The sequence below is a fragment of the Ixodes scapularis genome, unplaced genomic scaffold (assembly GCF_016920785.2).
Source record: "Ixodes scapularis isolate PalLabHiFi unplaced genomic scaffold, ASM1692078v2 PGA_scaffold3__209_contigs__length_174095766, whole genome shotgun sequence".
Lineage (NCBI taxonomy): Eukaryota > Metazoa > Arthropoda > Arachnida > Ixodida > Ixodidae > Ixodes > Ixodes scapularis.
In genome coordinates, this window is record NW_024609868.1 from 108,888,049 (window position 1) to 108,895,918 (window position 7,870).

A 7,870-nucleotide genomic window follows, 5' to 3' on the forward strand; every position below is an offset into this window, starting at 1 on the left:
TTTGAGCTTTTGATAATTCATGCAAAATTTATGGCTTCCTGGAGTTTGAAATAATGAGAGTCTCCTGTATGTCACATTCATATTAATGGTTTAGCTGCTTGGGCTTAATTGTATCTGAACCTTTTCCTTTGGCAGTGCATTAAATGTAAAACAGTACAGCAATGTATAGGCTCTAGTTTGTGCACTGGCACAGGCTTGTGCAAACAAGTCAAACTAGCATTAAAGGGAGCTTGAAGAACTTTGTAAGAAATCTGAGTTAGGAGCAGACTTACATAGCATTTTGGCTCGTTAATTCAGTAATCGCACTAAACTTGGGCAAAAGTCAACGTAAACTGCATTTATTTTGAATATGTGCAGCAATTATAGCAGGGCATGCACTGAGCCTTTCTTCCAGATGTAACCTGTCCAAAGCTTCGTGACATCATCGTTGGCATCCCCAAGTCAGCCTATTGGCAAGCAAGGGTTGTCGGACCCTGCTAATGACGTCACTTTTGGTAGTCTTTATCTCCGTTCTTTCGCTCTGCTTTGCTCGGTGTGCCGCAATGAGCGGGGCAACGCCGACATTTTAATTAAAGACTACGACGCTGCTACTAGCAAGATTAACAGAAAACTTTGACTTGACTCGGGATCTCTTTGGCTGGGTCTTTGGTGGCTCATAGACTGGGAAGCGCAGTTTGTGGATAAGCGTCCCAGCGTGTCCCACTTGGCAACATGTGCCGCTTAGCATATCCAGTTCAATTCTAGCAGCCAAACACGGTATCCTGGCAACAGCAGTTAGACCAACGCGTAATTCAAAGGTAGTCCACATTGTGTTTACCGTTTATAAATGTCCAGGCATGCCTGTCAATTAGCCCATCCAGAGGCTTTCGGAGATGATCACGAGAGCCAGCAGGTTGTCTTGGGCAGCTCACTGTCAGCCACTCTGTCCCTCTGTGCACAGTGCCACCTTCATGAGCTCCCACTGAAGGAAAGAAACAATCTGAAAATTGTAATGACTGCAATGAGAACCAATCAGAACATCCCAACAGCAGATGCTACAGCATGGTGTCTGGAATGCACCTCTGCGTTCTAGCATTCTATACCACCCACTCATTAAAGGTGGTCACTAAGCGACAGCATTAAATGACGCCACAGTAGCCGGCATGTCCTGCTGTCGGATGAGACAACCCTGGCGGTTGGTTGACAACTTCTGGCAAAAAATATGAGCTAAAGGCAAACGTCATTGCTCTCGCAACGTCCAAAATCCTGGCTGCTAAAGCTTCTGTGGACTGTCAAGCTGAGGGATATTCTCTTCCCTGCAGCATAAACTACTTCAATAACCATGATGTTCACAGCCTGTAAAAAAATCCTATGGACAGTCCATTCAGGAGCAAATGGGTAGCTCTAGAGCCAACCTGTCGCACTATGAAACCATTCTACAAATCTGCCATAAGCAGCACTGCCATAAGCAGCAGCACTTCATTTAGAGTACAGAAGTTTGTGTTTTTCATACATTTCGAGATTAAATTGTATCTCTGGATTCTCCCAAGACTCTATAGTTTCCAAGCAGAGATTTACATTGGCAAGCTGGCTGAGTTCCTGAGTAGGAAGGTTTATGTGTCACACCACACGTGTCTTTTGCTGGAGTCAGACAAAGGAAGGCTGAATATCCCTGATCGATGGTGATTAGGGTGGAAATCTTCAGGCTTTTGCAATCGCCAACTTCCTCAAAATTACCATTTTTCCAGTTCATAGACACCCTGCACGAGGTTGCGTTGGGTACCAATGGTCATTAACAACTGCATGAGTGACCTGCACACATGTGGTAACTACTGGGTGTATCAAGGAGTGGCCAGGCTCTTTAAATTGACCGGAAAATTCGGTTTCTTAACCTATCGCGCTATGACTTGTGCACCGCTGCCCACAGATGGTGCACTTTTTTGTAAAATTTGCAAAGAGCAAACTCACCTGAGGAAAAAGTAAAGAAAGAAAAAGGCTTAGCTCCTATGGAAATGCGGCGAAGGCAAAGGTTTTCAAACAATACGGCACCATTTCGCACGGGAGACAAGAGATGGCGCAAGCGGCCACAATGCCAACTGCGCCAACGAACGAGCATACGGCACCGAAAGCTGGCGTCTTTAGCAGACAATCTTTTCAACTCAAAAGTAGAGTGCATTCCGCAGGCGGCGACAGTCGCAGAAACAAAAACAGGCGCGGTAACAACAAGGAACTGCAAAGCAGATGACAACGGTACTCCGAAAAAAACAGTCAAATATCCCAACAAAGCACTTTTCTAACCGATTATGTGACCATTCAATATGTTTTATAAGTAAGGATAATAATATAATGCATTGGCAACTGATATCAGAAAAGCTTGTGCCATTTTTGAGTCGAAAAGATTGCCTGCTAAAGACACCAACTTTCGGCGCCGTATGCTCGTACGTTGGCACAGTTGGCGTCGTGACCCCTTGCGCCATTTTTTGTCTCTCTAGTGAAACGGCGCCATATTGTTTGAAGACCTTTGGCTTCTTCGCATTGCCATAGGAGCTAAGCCTTTTTCTTTCTTTACTTTTTCCTCAGGTAAGTTCGCTCTTTGCAAATTTTACAAGAAAAAATGCACCATCCCTGAGCAACACTGCACAAAGTCGTAGAGCGATAGATTAAGAAACCGAATTTCGCAGTCGATTTAAAGAGCCTGGCCGCTCCTTGATACACCCAATATACAACAGCCCACTCATCCTACTGGTCAAAGTGTCGGCTTACGTCCAAATACATGGAACGTTGGCAGGTACCTATAGTCGGTGACAGGTCAAGAATGAAGTGAAAGCTCCTCCCACCTCTTTCGCCTTTAGCAGAGCAAATGCTGGAAAGGAGGGCGCCTCCTCTCCAAAGTTCAGTCTGCTATAGTGGAAAAAGGTGGGAGCAGCTTCCACTTCCTTATTGACCTGTCACCGACTAAAGAATGTGAGCAACCAATGTGGCTTTCATGTTATTCTGGGCTCGCTTTTGTTTTTGAATGTGTTTACCTGTGTGCCTGCATTTCTTTTTTTTTTTGGTACATATGCACGGGCGTATTTCTACCATCACGACTGACTACATACCTCCCCTCCCCTCACCCCCCCTGCAATAATGCCTTCGGGCAGTGCAGGGTAACCCGAAAGTAAAGAGATGTGAATTTGCCTGCCATGCTCGGCAATCCCAATTCAACTCCCTCAACTGCAATCGCCGTACAAAAAAGATGCACTCTAGCAACTGCGTGGTTGACATGCCAAAACCCTAACTCAAACCGAGACCAAAAGAAGTTATGAACTACGTGGTGCGCTAACACAGAGCCATTTGCACCTGCCGCCCCCCCTCCCCTTCTCTAGCTTTCTTTTTATTGCCACAGAAAGTGGTGTACAAGAAAAGATGGGTTGCTCTTTTGTTCTAACTCAGAAAAGTAAATTGAAGGCTTTAGTAACAGCCAATGCTAATCGAACACTTTTCAGAATGCTTCTTTGTATAAAAAAAAAAAAAAAGGTCACGCTTTGTTTTTTTGTGTTTGCATGATTAACTAGCTCCGCAAATGCAGCTATTCGTAATTCCGTGCACAGACCAAGCAAGGGACCATGAACACTTACCAACTATCGTACCTACCAAGTGCTCAACCCCCAGCTCTCTATTATTATCTCCAATTTAGAGTGGGCGTTTGTTTGGTATTTTACAGTTTGTAATGTTGTTTGTTTTGAAAATCAAAATGTGAGATAAATCCAGCAGGGCGCTGTGGAAGCAGTGCAAGGGCCCTGTTTCACCTTTTACAAAGCATCCTGTCTCCAACGGCAGTAGAGGAACGGGGGGAGGGCTGCTGCGCCTGCAGGCCCTTGCCGTGTTGCTAGCTGCCATCCGGACTGGCAGCTCATCGTCAGCTTCTAGTCACCTGCAGTTTTTTCGTCATCATACAGACTTCCTGCAACATCATGAATAAGACTCAGACTGACATTCTGGAACAAAAAAGAAACGAGAAATTGCTTCACGGATCAACAAAAGAACAAGTGCAACATGACACTTCTCTTGTCGTCGACAGTGCAAAGACCATGACAACACCACCATTAAACTCAAAAAAATAAGAAAAATTAACTTCTGCATGAAGTAATTGTATTAAGAACAGCGTTCATGTGGAGCTTAGATACCTACCGATGCCTTAAAAGATACAAGGAACTTCAAAACAAATTAAACACAACCTAGAAATAACACAGCTCACTTGATAGGCACATGCACAGCAATCAACAACCCTTTTGACGTGTTCTGTAGTGCTGGGATAGAAATCAAGAATCAACACCGGAAATGTTGTCAAAATACTTTGGGGTAGTACAATGCGCGAGTTTATCCTGAAGCTACTGTTGATTACATTCACCTAAGGTGTTAAAGCTGGTTCACACTGTTGCAACCGACTATGACCAAGTTGAACAAAACAGGGTTTTAAGTTGCTTACGAATAACATTGCTGCTGCGGAGCACGATCATAAGCTGTCACAAGAGGCTTGAAGACTGGTTTTGTCAGACTCAGTCGTAGCGGGTAACAACAGTGTGGACCAGCCTTTTAGACTAAAATTGCACCTAGCACTGGGTTTTGGACATGGTTCCAAAAATGCTTTAGGAGAGTCCCTTCAACTTTAACAGCACCTCAAGTATTTAAAAGTTGAAGTAGGAAGCCTTCACATTCAAAGCTGGATCTCCTTGATTTGAATGTGTCTCCACTGTACAAGCGAGAGCGCCTGGCAGGTGTGCGAGTTGGCTTGTGGCTGTCCCTATTCGCACACCGAGTCTGGATAGTGGTGGATTCTAATCCGCACTCCGAGTGTGAATAATTTTGGATTCTTATCCGCACTGCGAGTGCGGATTGTGTTGGATTCTTATCCGCACTCAGTGTGTGAGTAGACTCTAGTGTGAGTGCGGACTACGTGCGGAGGCGCGGACGCTGTACGGGGGTACTAGGAGATTAGGGTACGAAGGCGTTGGCACGAAGCCGTTGAGTGTGTTGGATTTTATTTATCTGCACTTCGCGTGTGGTGCGATTTTGTTGTGCTATGAACAGAGTGGTTTAGAAGTTTTCAACTTTGTGTTGTGAATGACACTGGCTTTGATCCTCGACGAGTTTATAAAAATATTGGTGGTTCTGGTTTCAGAATTATAATAATTTCAAGCAAATGTTTTTGCTTCTATTAAAACAAAATTAATTAGCATTGGGTGGTGCACTTCAGATTAAACGGTACACACGCCACGGGGACACAGGCGATCAATGTATGTGTTTGTCGCAGGGGGAGGGAGGGGTTAGGGGAAAGGGGTGGGTATCTTGTACCCACTCCAAAACTTAGAGAATCCCAAACACATCACCTCACCCCTCCCCCCCCCCCAAAAAAAAAAAGGAAAGAAAAGAAGAAAAGTTCTGGCGATAATTTTTTTGGTAGGGTTAAATATTTTTATTGATGAAAGAAAAAAAAGAAAAGAAACTAGAGCAGCGTGCAATTTCTGACGTGTATTGTCTTGTGCTTAGGTGATGGGGGCAGTGGCATAGGAAAAGGGGGGGGGGGGGGCTGCAGGAAAATCAGTCATTTCCAGTAAACGATATTATTAAAAAAAAGAACCCCCTTTCCTATGCCACTGCCCCCATGACCTCAGCACAAGACTATACACTTCTTCTGAACATTTTCAATACTACTAGATGAAAGAATGCTTGAAAAGTCCCTGGCATGGGCGTACCAACCGGGTTTTCATTGCAAGCTGTCCACTATACAAGCGAGGGCACCTGCCAGGTGTGCGATTTTTACACTGCAACTTTCTTGAGCATTTTAATCAAATCGTATAACCTATATCTTGTAAACCCTGATATGGGGAATGTTAAAAAAACGAAAGAACATCTCAGGGTTTACAAGATGTCGATTAATTAGCAGCTCGCCTGCACTCTATCACTGCTTACATATAATCTCTTTCCTCAGCCATGTAAAGTACGTGTGCACCCCCGAGTTCTAGAAGTCACGAATATGACCGGGGTAAACTAAAACGCCATTAAGGCAAACAATAATAATCTTCATTAGCTACAGTAGTAGTACTCTGGGTGGCTCGCAAGGCTAGACATATATGCAGGGCCCGTAAGGGAAAAAACAACGGAAGTGACGAGTTTAACAGGGTCCTGTCAACACTTTTAAGCAACTCTAGGCCCGCGCGCCTGAACACCGACGACACGCAGAGCAGGCCGGCGCGGGGCACACGCCGTACGCGAGCGCTACGACGACGCCCAGCTTGGAGCGTGTTCTAACAACCCGCTGAAACCCGCTAAACGCCAGCACTCAAACCGCGCCATCCCGCTGGACGCAGCTCAAAAAGCCAGCGCGCGCTGACCGAGATACGCTGTCGCAAGCGTGAGAAAGGACGAGACGACACGTCAAAGTAAAAACCATCCAATTCTTCACGCGTGTCGCCGTCCCGAACACATTCAAGGCGTTCGTTCTAAGATCCGTATCTAAGCGTTTGACAGCACAGCTCAGTTTAGCGCGCCTGACACTTGCAGCGTGTCCGAAGGGCTCGCCGATAGCAACGCGAACTTTCGAAACAATCTGATCAGCGTCTCTGCAGTGCTCCGGTATCGCAGAACATTCACGGGATTCTCAAGATAGCGGCTAGCATTTACGCAAGGCTTGAACGAACAGCCTCCACGAGAGATAGCGATCGTTTCCCGAAGGCAGCCAGCATCCCTCAGAACTGCGACGCGACACAATATCGCGGAGACCGCTCAAGCATCGAAAAAAGTTAAATATCATCCGAATTACGGTGGCAACGTAAACTACGGTGCTCGGAATATCATCCAGCACATGTAGATGATACTCTTCGGGCATGCATTATGAATATGAAATCGAGAAAACTTACCTAAACAATCATTTGACCCACGCACGTTGAAGGTTCAAACAGGCCTTTGTATGCACGGACGGGACGGAAAAGAATCCAGACTCCAGAAGCTGCTTGTGGCTTTGGATTAGACTTTGGATTGGCTGTGGCTTTGGATCAAACAAGTGTACGACTGCGGCATATAGTTTCGGTTTCGACCCAACCCTACTGCAGTTTATATTTCGGTGGCCGGTGTCGCTACCGTGGCCAGCCATTACTGGAGTTATCTTGTTCTCTACGCAGTTTGAAGTCAATTTTTTGGGCGAGCAGAGATAATGTCCCAGCTTCTTCTCCCGCTATGCGTTCCATGATAACCTTTGTTTGCTGACTGAAATTTGCGTCAACTTATGTGCAAAAAAGAAAAAAAAAAGGAACAGGGTGTTCGACATCTTAATTTAACTTGATTTTTTTTATATGTGAGGATATGCAATATCTTAATTAATTATTGGATATTTGTTTTGAGTTTTCATGTTTTGCTTAAAAATTAGTTGTACTTTTTTTTTTTTTGTCTGAAGCTTTGGTCGAGTTGCGGGGCTCAGTAACAGCGGGTTATTTTGAGATTTTCATACACCAGTGACGTAGGTAGAGGGGAGGCGGGGGGAGCTGTCAGGGGGGAGCCCTCTTCCTCCTGCCTCTTTTTCATCCTTGTCCCTCCTCCTCCTCCCTCCTCCCCCTTCTCCTCCTCCTCCCTCTCGCTTGGTGCATTGTGGGAGGCGTCCCATAATGCAACACGCGCGGCACCGCGGTGCATTATGGCACGTTTCCCATAATGCACCGCGCGGTTACGCCGACGGCGACGCGTCACGCCGACGCGTTACGGCTACCGTTGCGGTCGCCGTCGGCGTAACGCTTTTTCGTTACGCGACGCAAAGCCGTGACGAAAAAGCGTTACGCGACGCTGACGTGTCACGAAAAAGCGCTACGCCGACGCATCACGAAAAAGCGTTATGCCGACGCGTTACACGACGCCG

The 7,870-nt window shown here is 45.9% G+C and overlaps 1 long non-coding RNA gene across 1 annotated transcript; it reads right to left on the bottom strand.

Annotated features, from left to right (window-relative positions):
* Positions 1–924: 924 nt before the first annotated feature.
* On the bottom strand, positions 925–6,957 carry LOC121837412. The gene is made up of 3 exons (XR_006078158.1): positions 6,882–6,957; positions 3,771–3,925; positions 925–961 (listed from the first exon to the last, which is right to left on the bottom strand). It is a non-coding gene; the product is annotated as an uncharacterized LOC121837412 (long non-coding RNA).
* Between the last annotated feature and the right edge of the window lie 913 nt (positions 6,958–7,870).